The sequence below is a fragment of the Chiloscyllium plagiosum genome, unplaced genomic scaffold, assembly GCF_037043375.1.
Source record: "Chiloscyllium plagiosum isolate Xiang-an unplaced genomic scaffold, Cpla_swu_hap1 HiC_scaffold_38, whole genome shotgun sequence".
NCBI lineage: Eukaryota > Metazoa > Chordata > Chondrichthyes > Orectolobiformes > Hemiscylliidae > Chiloscyllium > Chiloscyllium plagiosum.
In genome coordinates, this window is record NW_028270176.1 from 36,431,013 (window position 1) to 36,449,882 (window position 18,870).

Sequence of the window (18,870 nt, forward strand, 5' to 3'; positions counted from 1 at the left end):
CGTGCGCATATACAGCTTCATATACATACACACATACACACAGTCTCTCTCACATACGCGCGCACATACAGCTTCACACACATATACACAGACACACAGTCTCTCTCACGTACGTGCACACATACAGCTTCACACACATACACACAGACACACAGTCTCTCTCACATACGCGTGCACATACAGCTTCACACACATATCCACAGACACACAGTCACTCTCACATACACACGCACATACAGCTTCACACACATACACACAGTCTCTCTCACACACGCGCGCACATACAGATTCACACACACACAGACACACAGTCTCTCTCACACACGCGCACACATACAGCCTCTCACACACACACACAGAGACACAGTCTCACACAGGTGCACACATATAGCCTCACACACACACAGACACACAGTCTCACTCACATACGCGCGCACATACAGCTTCACACACATACACACAGACACACAGTCTCTCTCACACATGCGCGCACATACAGCCTGTCACACACACACACACATACACACAATCTCTCTCACACACGCGTGCACATGCAGCCTCACAAACACACACAGACACACAGTCTCTCTCACATACACGTGCACGTACAGCTTCAGACACATACAGACAGACACACAGTCTCTCTCGCATACGCGCGCACATACAGCCTCACACACACATACACACAGACACACAGTCTCTCTCACACACGTGCCCACATACAGCCTCACACACATACACACAGTCACACAGTCTCTCACACATACACGCGCACATACAGATTCACACACAGTCTCTCTCACACACGCGCGCACATACAGCTTCACACACATACACACAGACACACAGTCTCTCACACACACGCGTGCGCACATACAGCCTCACACACATACACACAGACACACAGTCTCTCTCAAATACGCTCGCACATACAGCTTCACACACACATACACACAGACACACAGTCTCTCTCAAATACGTGGGCACATACAGCTTCACACACATATACACAGACACACAGTCTCTCTCACACACGCGCGCACATACAGCTTCACACACATACACACATACACAGAGACACACAGTCTCTCTCACACATGCATGCACAACAGCCTCACACACATACACACAGACACACAGTCTCTCTCAAATACGCTCGCACATACAGCTTCAGACACACAGTCTCTCAAATACGCTCGCACATACAGCTTCACACACATATACACAGACACACAGTCTCTCTCCCACACGCGCGCACATACAGCCTCACACACACACAGACTCACAGTCTCTCTCACATACGCGCACACATAACGCCTCACAGACACACACACAGACCCACAGTCTCTCTCACATACGCGCGCACATACAGCCTCACAGACACACAGACACACAGTCTCTCTCACATACGCGCGCACATACAGCCTCACAGACACACAGACACACAGTCTCTCTCACATACGCGCGCACATACAGCCTCACAGACACACAGACACACAGTCTCTCTCACATACGCGCGCACATACAGCCTCACAGACACACACACAGACCCACAGTCTCTCTCACATACGCGTGCACATACAGCCTCACAGACACACACACAGACCCACAGTCTCTCTCACATACGCGCGCACATACAGCCTCACAGACACACACATAAACACAGAAACACAGTCTCTCTCACACACATGTGGACATACAGCCTCACACACATACACGCAGACACACAGTCTCTCTCACAAACGCGCACACGTACAGCCTCACACACACACAGACTCACACTCTCTCTCACATACGCGCGCACATACAGCTTCACACACACATACACACAGACACACAGTCTCTCTGACACACACTCGCACATACAGCTTCACACACACACACACAGACACACAGTCTCTCTCACACACTCGCGGACATACAGCCTCACACACATACACACAGGCACACAGTCTCTCTCACATACGCGTGCACATACAGCCTCACATACACACAGACACACAGTCTCTCTCACATACGTGCGCATATACAGCTTCACATACATACACACAGACACACAGTCTCTCTCACACACACGCGCGCGCATACAGCCTGTCACACACACACAGACACACAGTCTCTCTCACACACGCGCGCACATGCAGCCTCACACACACAGACACAGAAACACAGTCTCTCTCACACACCCGCGCACATTCAGCTTCACACACACAGACACACAGTCTCTCACACACACGCGCACACATACAGCCTCACAAACACAGTCAGACACACAGTCTCTCTCACATACACATACAGCTTCACACACGTACAGACAGACACACTGTCTCTCTCACACATACGTGTGCATACAGCTTCAAACACACATACACAGTTTCTCACACTCATGCACGCACGTACAGCTTCACACACATACACACAGACACACAGTCTCTCTCACACACTCGCGCACATACAGCTTCACACACACAGACACACAGTCTCACACACATGCGCACACATACAGCCTCACAAACACACAGACACACAGTCTCTCTCACATACACATACGGCTTCACACACGTACAGACAGAAACACTGTCTCTCTCACACATACTCGTGCATACAGCTTCACACACACACAGACACACAGTCTCTCTCACATACGCGTGCACATACAGCTCCACACACATACACACAGACACATAGTCTCTCTCACATACGCGCGCAGATACAGCCTCACACACACACAGACACACAGTCTCTCTCACACATGTGCGCACATACAGCCTCACACACACATACACACAGACACACAGTCTCTCTCATATACGCGCGCACGTACAGCCTCACACACACAGACATACAGTCTCTCTCACACACGCGCGCACATACAGCCTCACACACACATACACACAGACACACAGTCTCTCTCATATATGCGCGCACGTACAGCCTCACACACACAGACACAGAGTCTCTCTCACACACGCGCGCACATACAGCCTCACACACACATACACACAGACACAGGGTCTCTCTCACACACGCGTGCACATACAGCTTCACACACATACACACAGACACACAGTCTCTCTCACATACACACGCACATACAGCCTCACACACATACACACAGACACACAGTCTCTCTCACACACATGCGGACATACAGCCTCACACACATACACACAAACACACAGTCTCTCTCACATACGTGCGCACATACAGCCTCACACACACACAGACACACAGTCTCTCTCACACACGCGTGCACATACAGCTTCACACACATGCACACAGACACACAGTCTCTCTCACACACGCGCGCACATACAGCCTCTCACACACACACAGAGACACACAGATACACACATACGCGTGTACATACTCTCACAGACACACACACTCTCATACACACACCCAGTCTCTCTCTCTCTCTCACACCCAGGCACACAGAAACACACACATGCATATGCACACAGACAAACACAACAGACACTCATACACAGACACACACATTTTCTCTCTCTCACACACACACACACACACACAAACAAACGCACTCATACACAGACACACACATGGTCTCTCTCACACACACACACAGACATAGACACACACGCGCGCGCACACACACACACGGAGACAGGTGCACACGTACACTCACATATATACACACAGACACACACTCAAATATATAATAGTATCCCAAGTGAGGTTTGGGCCTTTAGAGAACACGACTGGGGACACGATCACGGGGAAATAGCAGAGCTCGTCAGTCAGACTTTGTGAAAGTGAGGATTGCAGATGCTGGAGATTAGAGTCAAGATTAGGGTGGTGCTGGAAAAGCACAGCAGGTCGTGCAGCATCCGAGGGGCCGGAGAGTAGACATTTCGGGGAATGAGGCCTCTCGATTCTCCCGCTCCTCGGATGCTGCCCGACCCACTGCACGTCTCCAGTGTCACAAGAAACACCTTGCGCTGGTTTTCACAGAGGTCTGCTGGCATTCCCAACTTAGCAAATATCGGAGGAGCGAGAGGAGAAGGGGTAATAACGATAACGAGAGGAACAGTGTTGGGGGGGGGGGGGGATCGAACGCAGATAAAGACCAATAAACGCAGGACCTGACAGAGCGCGCCCCAATAGTTACAGAGTTAGTGGGTTGTAATGTTTTATTTTCAGGAATCGTTTGATTCTGGGAATGATCCTGAGAATTGGAAAGCTGCCAGTGTAACACCTTTATTTATAAAAGAGGGAGATAAAATAAGCAAGTAAATATAAGTTAGTCAGCTTAATATGTGTCATTTGGAAACTGTTCCAGTGACTCAAGAGGGTTTGATAGCAGAGCATTTAGAAATGCAGGGATAAGTCAGATTGGGCAGGGGGGGGGGGGTGGGGGGTGGGGGGGGAGGAGGTCTGACAAATGTATTGGAATTCTTTGAGGAGGTAATGAAGGGGATAGATAAGGGGGAAGTTCTGGATACAGTATATTTGGAATTTCAGAAAGTGTTTGGTCAGGTACCACACATCCCATTACTTAATAGGAAAAGTGTACAATTACGGCATCTGGATGGGGATATGAACAGGAAGGGGTTCAGAAGGATATGGGCCAGGTGCTGGCAGTTTGGAATATCTGGTCGGCATGGACAGGTTGGATCAAAGGGTCTGTTTCTGTGCTGTACATCTCTATGACTCTAAGTTTTGGTGGTAGTTTATTGGCACTCATAGGGTATTGGTTAACCAATGGGAGATGGAGAGATGGATAGGGAATTGGTTAACCAATGGGAGATGGAGGATGGATAGGGTATGGGGTAACCAATGGGAGATGGAGAGATGGATAGGGGATTGACTAACCAATGGGAGATGGGGAGATGGATAGGGGATTGGTTAACCAATGGGAGACAAGAGAGATGGATAGGGATTAGCTAACCAATGGGAGATGGAGAGATGGATAGAGGATAGGCTAACTAATGGGAGATGGATAGGAGTTTGGGTAACCAATGGGAGATGGATAGGGGATTGACTAATCAATGGGAAATGGAGAGGTGGATAGAGGATTGGCTAACCAATGGGAGATGGATAGGAGTTTGGGTAACCAATGGGAGATGGAGAGTTGGATAGGGGATTCGGAAACCAATGGGAGATGGTTTGGGGATTGGCTAACCAATGGGAGATGGAGAGTTGGATAGGGGATTGGGTAACCAATGGGAGATGGAGAGATGGATGGGGGATTGACTAACCAATGGGAGATGGAGAGTTGGATAGGGGATTGGGTAACCAATGGGAGATGGAGAGATGGATGGGGGATTGACTAACCAATGGAAGTTGGAGAGTTGGGGTAAGGGGGCTATTTTCAGGATGGCACCCTGTAACTCATGGAGTACCACAGGGATTATTTCCAATCTGTATTAACGTCTCGGACCAGGGAAGTGAACATTCTGTCGATGAGTTTGTCGATGACACATAAAGAGGTGGGGAGGGTGAGTGGTGAGTCAGCGAGGGGATACAGTGACTAAGTGAGGGGACAGAAATGTGGCAGATGGAATATGATATTCGGAAACGTGGGGTTATGTACTTTGGCAGGAAGGACAGAGGAGCTGAATATTATTGAAATGGAGAAGGACTGCAGAAAGTTCCGGAACTGAGGAATTTGGGAGGCAGTGTTCCTGAATCGCACAAAGTGAGTGTCCAGGTTCAGTGGGTGGTAGGGAAGGCAGATACAATATTGGCCTTTATTTTTAAGGGAACGGGGTATAAAAGGAGGGAGGATTTACTGTAACTACACCAGGCACGAGTTGGGAATAATGTGAACAGTTTCGGGTCCCCTTATCTCAGGAAGGATAGACCGACGTTGGAGGCAATCCTGAGGAGGGTCACTGTGCTGGTCCGGGGGATGGAGGGACTGTCTGATAACGAGAGGCTGAGGAGGTTGGGCCTGTACTCACTGGAGTTGAGGAAATTGAGAGGTGACCTTATCCAAACTGACAACAGTGTTCGAGGGTGTGACAGTGGAGAGGCTGTCTCCCCTTGAGGGAGAGTCTGGGAACCGAGGAGATAATCTCTGAACACAGGGTTCCCCAGTGGAGACAGCGATGAGGAGGGATCTCTTCTCTCCGAGGGGAGTGAATGTGTGGAATTCTTTCCCACAGAGGGCTGGCGAGGCCGGGCCATTCAGGATATTCAAGGCTGAGACCGAGAGAGATGTACTGAGGGAGTGCAGCACTGTTGGAGGGTTACATAGAGAGAGAGACACACACACACATACATATATGAGAACACAATCATACACACAGATATACTGGAGAAGGTCTTATACAAACACACATTCACTCATATACACATGATACAGACACACTCAGAAAGACAGACACACACTTACACACTCACTCTCTCTTTCACACACACACTCTCACTCACACACACACAGACACTCTCTCTTTCCCACACACAAACACTCTCTCTCTCTTTTACACACAGACTCTCTCTCTCTCTCTCACACACACACACACACACACACAGACACTCTCTCATTCACACACACACACATACACACACACAAAAACAGACTTACCAATGCAGAAACTGACACAGACATTAACACAGAGGCACTCACACAAACAACGAGATGGGGGAGAGAGAGAGAGACACAGGCACACATGTAAACAGAGAGAGTTACTGAAACAGTGAGACAGACATGCAGAAGAACACAACCGCTCTCTCACTCACAGAGAAACAGCCGGACAGAGCGAAGAGAAGAGAGAGGTGGGAGAGAGGTAGGGAGGGAGACGGAGAGAGAGACAGAGACAGAGAGAGTCTGAGAGACTGAAGTGAGAGAGGAAGAGTTAGACAGAGAGACGGAGAGGAGAGAACATTTGTGGGTGGGGATGATATCAGAACACAGGGCTGTTCCACCCACCTTGGAAACATGGACATCAACACAGGCGGACACAGTCACACAGACAGACACAGTCACACAGACAGACACAGTAACATAGACAGAGACATCAACACAGACAGACACAGTAACACAGACGGACACAGTCACACAGACAGACACAGTCACACAGACAGACACAGTAACATAGACAGAGACATCAACACAGACAGACACAGTAACACAGGCAGAGACAGTAACACAGACGGACACAGGAACATAGACAGAGACATCAACACAGACAGTCACAGTAACACAGACGAACACAGTAACACAGACGAACACAGTAGCACAGACGGACACAGCAACACAGACAGATACAGTAACACAGAAAGAGACTGTAACACAGAGACATCAACACAGACAGACACGGCAACTAGACACAGCCAGTAACATAGACAGAGACTGTAACACAGACGGACACAGTAACACAGACAGAGACATCAACACAGACAGACACGGCAACATAGACAGAGCCAGTAACATAGACAGAGACTGTAACACAGACGGGCATAGTAACACAGACAGAGACAGTAACACAGAGACTGTAACACAGATGGACACAGTAACACAGACAGACACAGCAACACAGACAGAGACAGTAACACAGGCAGACACGGTAACATAGACAGAGCCAGTAACACAGACAGACAGACATAGTAACACAGACAGAGATAAAAACACAGACAGATACAGTGACATAGACAGAGACAGTAACATAGACAGAGACAGTAACACAGACAGAGATTGTAACACAGAGTCTGTAACACAGACAGACACAGTAACACAGAGACAGCAACACAGACAGAGACAGCAACACAGATGGACACAGTAACACAGACAGCCACAGTAATGCAGACAGACACAGTAACACAGACAGAGACAGTAACATAGACAGAGACTGTAACACAGACGGACACAGTAACACAGAGACTGTAACACAGACGGACACAGTAACACAGATAGAGACAGCAACACAGACAGAGACAGCAACACAGATGGATACAGTAACATAGACAGAGACAGCAACACAGATGGACACAGTAACACAGACGGACACGGTAACAGACGGACACAGTAACAGACGGACACAGTAACACAGACAGAGACTGTAACATAGACAGACACAGTAACACAGACAGAGATTGTAACACAGGCAGAGACAGTAACATAGACAGACATAGTAACACACATGGACACAATAACACAGATGGACACAGTAACACAGACAGACATAGTAACACAGACGAACACAGTAACACAGACAGAGACAGCAACACAGACAGACACAGTAACACAGACGGACACAGCAACGCAGACAGACATAGTAACACAGACAGACACAGTAACACGGACGGACACAGTAACACAGACAGAGACAGCAACACAGACAGACACAGTAAGACAGACGGACACAGCAACACAGACAGACATAGTAACACAGACAGACACAGTAACACAGACGGACATAGTAACACAGACGAACACAGTAACACAGACAGAGACAGCAACACAGACAGACACAGTAACACAGACGGACACAGCAACGCAGACAGACACAGTAACACAGGCGGACACTGTAACACAGGCGAACACTGTAACACAGACAGAGACAGTAACACAGATGAACACAGTAACACAGACGAACACAGTAACACAGACAGACACAGTAACACAGATTGACATAGTAACACATACGAACACAGTAACACAGAAAAACACAGACTGACACAGTAACACAGACAGACACAGTAACACAGACGGACACAGTAACACAGACAGACACAGTAACACAGACGGACACAGTAACACAGACAGACAGACACAGTAACACAGACAGACAGAGTAACACAGACGGACACAGTAACTCAGACAGACACAGTAACACAGACAGACACAGTAACATAGACAGACATAGTAACACAGACGGACATAGTAACACAGATGGACACAGTAACGCAGAAGGACACAGTAAGACAGACAGTGACAGTAACACAGACACAGTAACACAGACAGGCATAGTAACACAGACGCACACAGTAACACAGACGCACCCAGTAACACAGACAGAGACAGTAATACAGACGGACACAGTAACATAGATGGACACAGTAACACAGAAAGAGACAGTAACACAGTTGGACACAGTAGCATAGACAGAAACAGTAAAACAGACAGACACAGTAACACAGGCAGACACAGTAACACAGACAGACATAGTAACACAGATGGACACAGTAACACAGACAGACACAGTAGCACAGACAGACACAGACGGACACAGTAACACAGACAGACATAGTAACACAGATGGACACAGTAACACAGACAGACACAGTAGCACAGACAGACACAGACGGACACAGTAACACAGACAGACATAGTAACACAGATGGACACAGTAACACTGACAGAGACAGTAACACAGACAGACACAGACGGACACAGTAACACAGACAGACATAGTAACACAGATGGACACAGTAACACTGACAGAGACAGTAACACAGATAAACACAGTAACATGCAGGTGGACTGGTTAATAATGTTGCCAGTGGATCCAAAGAAAGGGAATTCATGGAATGCTGACAGGATGGCTTTTTGGAACAGCTTGTCATGGAGCCCACAAGGGAGCAGGCTATTCTGGACCTAGTGCTATGTAATGAACCAGACTTTATAAAAAATCTTAAAGTAAGGGAACACTTAGGAAGCAGCCACCATAATATGGTAGAGTTCAGTCTGCAGTTTGAAAGAGAGAAGGCAAAATCGGATGTAATGGTGTTACAGTTAAATAAAGGTAATTATGAGGGCATGAGAGAGGAACTGACGAAAACAGACTGGAAGCAGAGCCTAGTGGGGAAGACAGTAGAGCAAAAATGGCAGGAGTTTGTGGGTATAATTGAGGACACTGTACAGAGGTTCATCCCCAAGAAGAGAAAGATTATCTGGGGAGGGATTAGACAGCCATGGCTGACAAAGGAAGTCAGGAAATGCATTAAAGAAGAGAGATCCTATAAAGTGGCCAAGAGCACTGGGAAATCAGAAGATTGGGAAGGCTACAAAAACAAACAGAGGATAACAAAGAGAGAAATAAGGAAGGAGGGGATCAAATATGAAGGTAGGCTAGCCAGTAATATTAGAAATGATAGTAAAAGTTTCTTTCAGTACATAAGAAACAAATGACAGGCAAAAGTAGACACTGGGCCACTTCAAACTGATGCTGGAAGCCTAGTGATGGGAGATAAGGAAATGGCTGGAGAACTTAATAAGTACTTTGCTTCAGTCTTCACAGTGGAAGACATGAGTAATATCCCAACAATTAAAGGGAGTCAGGGGGCTGAGTTGAGTATGGTTGCCATTACAAAAGAGAAAGTGCTAGAAAAGCTAAAAGGTCTTAGAATTGATAAATCTCCTGGCCCCGATGGACTACATCCTAGAGTTCTGAGGGAGGTGGCTGAGGAAATAGCGGAGGCGTTGGTTGAGATCTTTCAAAAGTCACTAGAGTCCGGGAAAGTCCCGGATGATTGGAAGATGGCTGTTGTAACCCCCTTGTTCAAGAAAGGATCAAGGCAAAAGATGGAAAATTATAGGCCAATTAGCTTAACCTCAGTTGTTGGTAAAATTCTAAAATCCATCGTTAAGGATGAGGTTTCTAAATTCTTGGAAGAGCAAGGTCGGATTAGAACAAGTCAACATGGATTTAGTAAGGGGAGGTCGTGCCTGACAAACCTGTTGGAGTTCTTTGAAGAGGTGACAAGTAGGTTAGACCAGGGAGACCCAGTGGATGTGGTCTATCTAGACTTCCAAAAGGCCTTTGATAAGGTGCCACATGGGAGGCTGCTGAGCAAGGTGAGGGCCCATGGTGTTCGAGGTGAGCTACTGGCATGGATTGAGGATTGGCTGTCTGAGAGGAGGCAGAGAGTTGGGATAAAAGGTTCTTTTTCGGAATCGCAGCCAGTGACAAGCGGTGTCCCGCAGGGTTCAGTGTTGGGGCCGCAGCTGTTCATGTTATATATTAATGATCTGGATGAAGGGACTGGGGGCATTCTAGCGAAGTTTGCCGATGATACGAAGTTAGGTGGACAGGCAGGTAGTACTGAGGAAGTGGGGAGGCTGCAGAAGGATCTAGACAGTTTGGGAGAGTGGTCCAGGAAATGGCTGATGAAGTTCAATGTGAGCAAATACGAGGTCTTGCACTTTGGAAAAAAGAATACAATCATGGACTACTTTCTAAATGGTGAGAAAATTCGTAACGCCAAAGTACAGAGGGATCTGGGAGTGGTAGTTGAGGATTCTCTAAAGGTAAACATGCAGGTTGAGTCTGTGATTAAGAAAGCGAATGCAATGTTGTCAATTATCTCAAGAGGGTTGGAATATAAAAGCACTGTTGTGCTACTGAGACTTTATAAAGCTCTGGTTAGGCCCCATTTGGAGTACTGTGTCCAGTTTTGGTCCCCACACCTCAGGAAGGACATACTGGCACTGGAGCATGTCCAGCGGAGATTCACACGGATGATCCCTGGAATGACAGGTCTAACATATGAGGAACGGCTGAGGATACTGGGATTGTATTCATTGGAGTTTAGAAGTTTGAGGGGAGATCTAATAGAAACTTACAAGATAATACATGGCTTGGAGAGGGTGGACGCTAGGAAATTGTTTCCATTAGGGGAGGAGACTAGGACCCGTGGACACAGCCTTGGAATTAGAGGGGGTAAATTCAGAACAGAAATGCGGAGACATTTCTTCAGCCAGAGAGTGGTGGGCCTGTGGAATTCATTGCCGCAGAGTGCAGTGGAGGCTGGGACGCTAAATGTCTTCAAGGCAGAAATTGATAAATTCTTGATGTCACAAGGAATTAAGGGCTACGGGGAGAATGTGGGTAAGTGGAGTTGAAATGCCCATCAGCCATGATTGAATGGCGGAGTGGACTCGATGGGCCGAATGGCCTTACTTCTGCTCCTATGTCTTATGGTCTTAACACAGACAGACACAGTAACACAGACGGACACAGTAACACAGACAGACACAGTAACATAGATAAACACAGTAACACAGACAGACACCGTACCACAGACAGAGACATTAACACATACAGACACAGTAACATAGACAGACATAGTAACACAGATGGACACAGTAACACGGACACAGTAACACAGACAGACACCGTACCACAGACAGAGACAGTAACACAGACGGACACAGTAACATAGACGAACACAGTAACACAGACAGAGATAGTAACACAGACTAACATAGTAACACAGACGGACACAGTAACATAGACGAACACAGGAACACAGACAGACACCCTACCACAGACAGACACAGTGACACAGACAGAGACAGTAACACAGACGGACACAGTAACATAGACGAACACAGTAACACAGACGGACACAGTAACACAGACGAACACAGGAACACAGACAGACACCCTACCACAGATAGACACAGTGACACAGACAGACACAGTGACACAGACGGACACAGTAACACAGACGGACACAGTAACACAGACAGACACAGTAACACAGACAGAGATAGTAACACAGACGAACATAGTAACACAGACGAACACAGTAACGCAGACGGACATAGTAACACAGACAGAGACATCAACACAGGCAGACACAGTAACACAGACGAACACAGTAACGCAGACGAACACAGTAACGCAAACGGACACAGTAACACAGACAGACATCGTAACACATACAGACACCGTAACACAGACGGACATAGTAACACAGGCAGACACAGTAACACAGACAGTGACAGTAACACAGACGGACACAGTAACACAGACGAACACAGTAACACAGACGGACACAGTAACACAGACAGACACCGTAACACAGACGGACATAGTAACACAGACATTGACAGTAACACAGACAGACACAGTAACGCAGACGGACACAATAACACAGACAGAGACAGTAACACAGACAATGACAGTAACACAGACAGACACAGTAACACAGACAGACACAGTAACGCAGATGGACACAGTAACACAGACAGACACAGTAACACAGACAGTGACAGTAATACAGACAGACACAGTAACACAGACAGAGACAGTAACATAGACAGTGACAGTAATACAGACAGACACAGTAACACAGACGTACACAGTAACACAGACAGAGACAGTAACACAGACAATGACAGTAACACAGACAGACACAGTAACACAGACGGACACAGTAACGCAGACGGACACAGTAACACAGACAGAGACAGTAACACAGACAGTGACAGTAATACAGACAGACACAGTAACACAGACAGAGACAGTAACATAGACAGTGACAGTAATACAGACAGACACAGTAACACAGACGGACACAGCAACACAGACTGACACCGTACCACAGACAGAGACAGTAACACAGACGTACACAGTAACACAGACGGACACAGTAACACAGACAGAGATAGTAACACAGACGGACACAGTAACACAGACGTACACAGTAACACAGACGGACACAGTAACACAGACAGAGATAGTAACACAGACGGACACAGTAACACAGACGTACACAGTAACACAGATGGACACAGTAACACAGAGATAGTAACACAGACGGACACAGTAACACAGACGAACACAGTAACACAGGCAGACACAGTAACATAGACAGAGATAGTAACACAGACGGGCACAGCAACACAGACGAACACAGTAACACAGACGGACACAGTAACACAGACGGACACAGTAACACAGATGGACACAGTAACACAGACAGACACAGTAACACAGACGGACACAGCAACACAGAATGACACCGTACCACAGACAGAGACAGTAACACAGACGGACACAGTAACACAAACGTACACAGTAACACAGACGGACACAGTAACACAGACAGAGATAGTAACACAGACGGACACAGTAACACAGACGTACACAGTAACACAGACGGACACAGTAACACAGACAGAGATAGTAACACAGATGGACACAGTAACACAGACGGACACAGTAACACAGACGTACACAGTAACACAGACGGACACAGTAACACAGACAGAGACAGTAACACAGACGAACACAGTAACACAGACGGACACAGTAACATAGACAGACACAGTAACACAGACGGACACAGCAACACAGAATGACACCGTACCACAGACAGAGACAGTAACACAGACGTACACAGTAACACAGACGGACACAGTAACACAGACAGAGATAGTAACACAGACGGACACAGTAACACAGACGGACACAGTAACATAGACAGACACAGTAACACAGACGGACACAGCAACACAGAATGACACCGTACCACAGACAGAGACAGTAACACAGACGTACACAGTAACACAGACGGACACAGTAACACAGACAGAGATTGTAACACAGACGGACACAGTAACACAGACGTACACAGTAACACAGACGGACACAGTAACACAGACAGAGATTGTAACACAGACAGAGACAGTAACACAGACGGACACAGTAACACAGACAGAGATTGTAACACAGACAGAGACAGTAACACAGACGAACACAGTAACACAGACGGACACAGTAACACAGACGGACACAGTAACATAGACAGACACAGTAACACAGACGGACACAGCAACACAGAATGACACCGTACCACAGACAGAGACAGTAACACAGACGTACACAGTAACACAGACGGACACAGTAACACAGACAGAGATAGTAACACAGACGGACACAGTAACACAGACGTACACAGTAACACAGACGGACACAGTAACACAGACAGAGATTGTAACACAGACGGACACAGTAACACAGACGTACACAGTAACACAGACGGACACAGTAACACAGACAGAGATTGTAACACAGACAGAGACAGTAACACAGACGGACACAGTAACACAGACGGACACAGTAACACAGACAGAGATAGTAACACAGATGGACACAGTAACACAGACGTACACAGTAACACAGACGGACACAGTAACACAGACAGAGATTGTAACACAGACAGAGACAGTAACACAGATGGACACAGTAACACAGACAGACACAGTAACACAGACGGACACAGTAACACAGATGGACACAGTAACACAGACGGACACAGTAACACAGACAGAGATTGTAACACAGACAGAGACAGTAACACAGATGGACACAGTAACACAGACAGACACAGTAACACAGACGGACACAGTAACGCAGATGGACACAGTAACACAGACAGAGATAGTAACACAGATGGACACAGTAACACAGACGGACACAGTAACACAGACGGACACAGTAACGCAGATGGACACAGTAACACAGATGGACACAGTAACACAGACGGACACAGTAACACAGACGGACACAGTAACGCAGATGGACACAGTAACACAGACAGAGATAGTAACACAGATGGACACAGTAACGCAGATGGACACAGTAACACAGACGGACACAGTAACACAGACGGACACAGTAACGCAGATGGACACAGTAACACAGACAGAGATTGTAACACAGACGGACACAGTAACACAGACGTACACAGTAACACAGACGGACACAGTAACACAGATGGACACAGTAACACAGACAGAGATAGTAACACAGACGGACACAGTAACGCAGATGGACACAGTAACACAGACGGACACAGTAACACAGACAGAGATTGTAACACAGACGGACACAGTAACACAGACGGACACAGTAACACAGATGGACACAGTAACACAGACAGAGATAGTAACACAGACGGACACAGTAACGCAGATGGACACAGTAACACAGACAGAGACATTAACACAAAAGAGACAGCGACACAGACTGACACCGCACGGGGTGTGGAGGGTGGGGTGTGTGTATTCAGTTCCCCTCCCTCCGCTGGGGTGTGGAAGGTGGGGGAATGTATTCAGTCTCCCCCCCCGGGTTGCGGAGGGTGGGGGGGTGTATACAATTTCTAACCCCCGGGGTGTGGAGGGTGGGGGTGGGTGTATTCAGTCTCTCCCCCCCCCCCCCGGGGTGTGGAGGGTGGGGGGGGGTGTATACAGTCTCTACCCCCCCGGGGTGTGGAGTGTGGGGGGATGTATTCAGTAACCCCCCCCCCGGGTTGTGGTGGGCGGGGGGGTGTATTCAGTCTCTCCCCCCCCCGGGGTGTGGAGGGTGGGGTGTGTATTCAGTCCCCCCCCCGGGTGTGGAGAGTGGGTGTTTATTCAGTCCCCCCCCCGGGGTGTGGAGAGTGGGGGTGTGTATTCAGTCCCCCCCCCCGGGTGTGGAGAGTGGGGTGTTTATTCAGTCCCCCCCCCGGGTGTGGAGAGTGGGGGTGTGTATTCAGTCTCTCCCCCCCCCCGGGGTGTGGAGGGTGGGGTGTGTATTCAGTCCCCCCCCCGGGTGTGGAGAGTGGGGGTGTGTATTCAGTCTCTCCCCCCCCCGGGGTGTGGAGAGTGGGGGTGTGTATTCAGTCGTCCCCCCCCCGGGTGTGGAGAGTGGGGTGTTTATTCAGTCCCCCCCCCCGGGTGTGGAGAGTGGGGGTGTGTATTCAGTCTCTCCCCCCCCCGGGGTGTGGAGAGTGGGGGTGTGTATTCAGTCGTCCCCCCCCCGGGTGTGGAGAGTGGGGTGTTTATTCAGTCCCCCCCCCCGGGTGTGGAGAGTGGGGGTGTGTATTCAGTCTCTCCCCCCCCCGGGGTGTGGAGAGTGGGGGTGTGTATTCAGTCCCCCCCCCCCCAGGTGTGGAGAGTGGGGGGGTGTATTCAGTCCCCCCCGCCCCCCCCCCCCCCGGGGTGGGGAGGGTGGGGGGTGTATTCAGTCCACCCCCCGGGGTGTGGAGGGTGTGGGGGGGTGTATTCAGTCCCCCCCCCCGGGGTGTGGAGGGTGGGGGGTGTATTCAGTCCCCCCCCCGGGGTGTGGAGGGTGGGGGGTGTATTCAGTCCCCCCCCGGGGTGTGGAGGGTGGGGGGGGGTGTATTCAGTCCCCCCCCCGGGGTGTGGAGGGTGGGGGGTGTATTCAGTCCCCCCCCCCCGTGGTGTGGAGTGGGGGGGGGTGTATTCAGTTCCCCCCCGGGGTGTGGAGTGGGGGGGTGTATTCAGTCCCCCCCCCCGGGGTGTGGAGGGTGGGGGGGGGTGTGTATTCAGTCCCCCCCCCGGGGTGTGGAGAGTGGGGGGTGTATTCAGTCCCCCCCCCGGGGTGTGGAGAGTGGGGGGGTGTATTCAGTCCCCCCCCCCGTGGTGTGGAGTGGGGGGGGTGTATTCAGCTCCCCCCCGGGGTGTGGAGTGGGGGGGGGTGTATTCAGCTCCCCCCCGGGGTGTGGAGTGGGGGGGTGTATCCAGTCCCCCCCGGGGTGTGGAGGGGGGGGGTGTATCCAGTCCCCCCCCCGGGGTGTGGAGGGTGGGGGGTGTATTCAGTCCCCTCCCGGGGTGTGGAGTGTGGGGGGTGTATTCAGTCCCCCCCCCCGGGGTGTGGAGAGTGGGGGGGTGTATTCAGTCCCCCCCCCCGTGGTGTGGAGTGGGGGGGGGTGTATTCAGTCCCCTCCCGGGGTGTGGAGTGTGGGGGGGTGTATTCAGTCTCCCCCCCGGGGTGTGGAGGGTGCGGGGGTTGTATCCAGTCCCCCCCCCGGGGTGTGGGGGGGGGGGGGCGGTGTATTCAGTCTCTCCCCCAGCTCCTCACCCACATTATCCCCGTCAATAGCTGATCTGTTTGCAGCTGCATTCCAGCTCGAACTGTGTGACCTTGATGTGGTCTCAGGGACAGAGAGGGAGGGAGTGTGTGTGTGTGAGAGAGAGAGGGAGGGAGTGTGTGTGTGTGTGAGAGAGAGGGAGGGAGGGAATGTGTGTGTGTGAGAGAGAGAGGGGGTGGGAGTGTGTGTGTGTGTGAGAGAGAGGGAGGGAGTGTGTGTGTGTGAGAGAGAGAGGGAGTGTGTGTGTGAGAGAGAGGAGGGAGTGTGTGTATGAGAGAGGGAGGGAGTGTGTGAGAGAGAGAGGGAGGGAGTGTGTGTGAGAGAGAGAGGGAGGGAGGGAGTGTGTGTGTGTGTGAGAGAGAGGGAGGGAGGGAATGTGTGTGTGTGAGAGAGAGGGAGGGAGTGTGTGTGTGTGTGAGAGAGAGGGAGGGAGTGTGTGTGTGTGTGAGAGAGAGGGAGGGAGTGTGTGTGTGTGTGAGAGAGAGAGAGGGGGTGGGAGTGTGTGTGTGAGAGAGAGAGGGGGAGGGAGTGTGTGTGTGTGAGAGAGGAGGGAGTGTGTGTGTGACAGAGAGGAGGGAGTGTGTGTATGAGAGAGGGAGGGAGTGTGTGTGTGAGAGAGAGAGAGAGGGAGTGTGTGTGTGTGTGTGTGAGAGAGGGAGGGAGTGTGTGTGTGAGAGAGAGGAGGGAGTGTGTGTGTGTGAGAGAGAGAGAGGGAGTGTGAGAGAGAGAGAGGGAGGGAGTGTGTGTGTGAGAGAGAGAGGGAGGGAGAGTGTGTGTGTGTGAGAGAGAGAGAGGGAGGGAGTGTGTGTGAGAGAGAGAGAGAGAGGGAGTGTGTGTGAGAGAGAGATAGGGGGAGGGAGTGTGTGTGTGAGAGAGAGAGAGGGAGGGAGTGTGTGTGAGAGAGAGAGGAGTGTGTGTGTGTGAGAGAGAGGGATGGCGTGTGTGTGTGAGAGAGAGGGAGTGTGTGTGTGTGAGAGAGAGAGGGGAGAGGGAGGGAGCGTGTGTGTGTGTGAGAGAGAGAGAGGGAGTGTGTGTGTGTGTGTGTGAGAGAGAGAGGGAGGGAGGTGTGTGTGTGAGAGAGGGAGGGAGTGTGTGTGTGTGAGAGAGAGAGGGAGTGTGTGAGAGAGAGAGAGAGTGGGGAGGGAGTGTGTGTGTGAGAGAGAGGGAGAGGGAGGGAGTGTGTGTGAGAGAGGAGAGGGGAGGGAGTGTGTGTGTGTGTGAGAGAGAGGAGGGAGGGAGTGAGTGTGTGTGAGAGAGAGGAGAGGGAGGGAGTGGGAGTGTGTGTGTGAGAGAGAG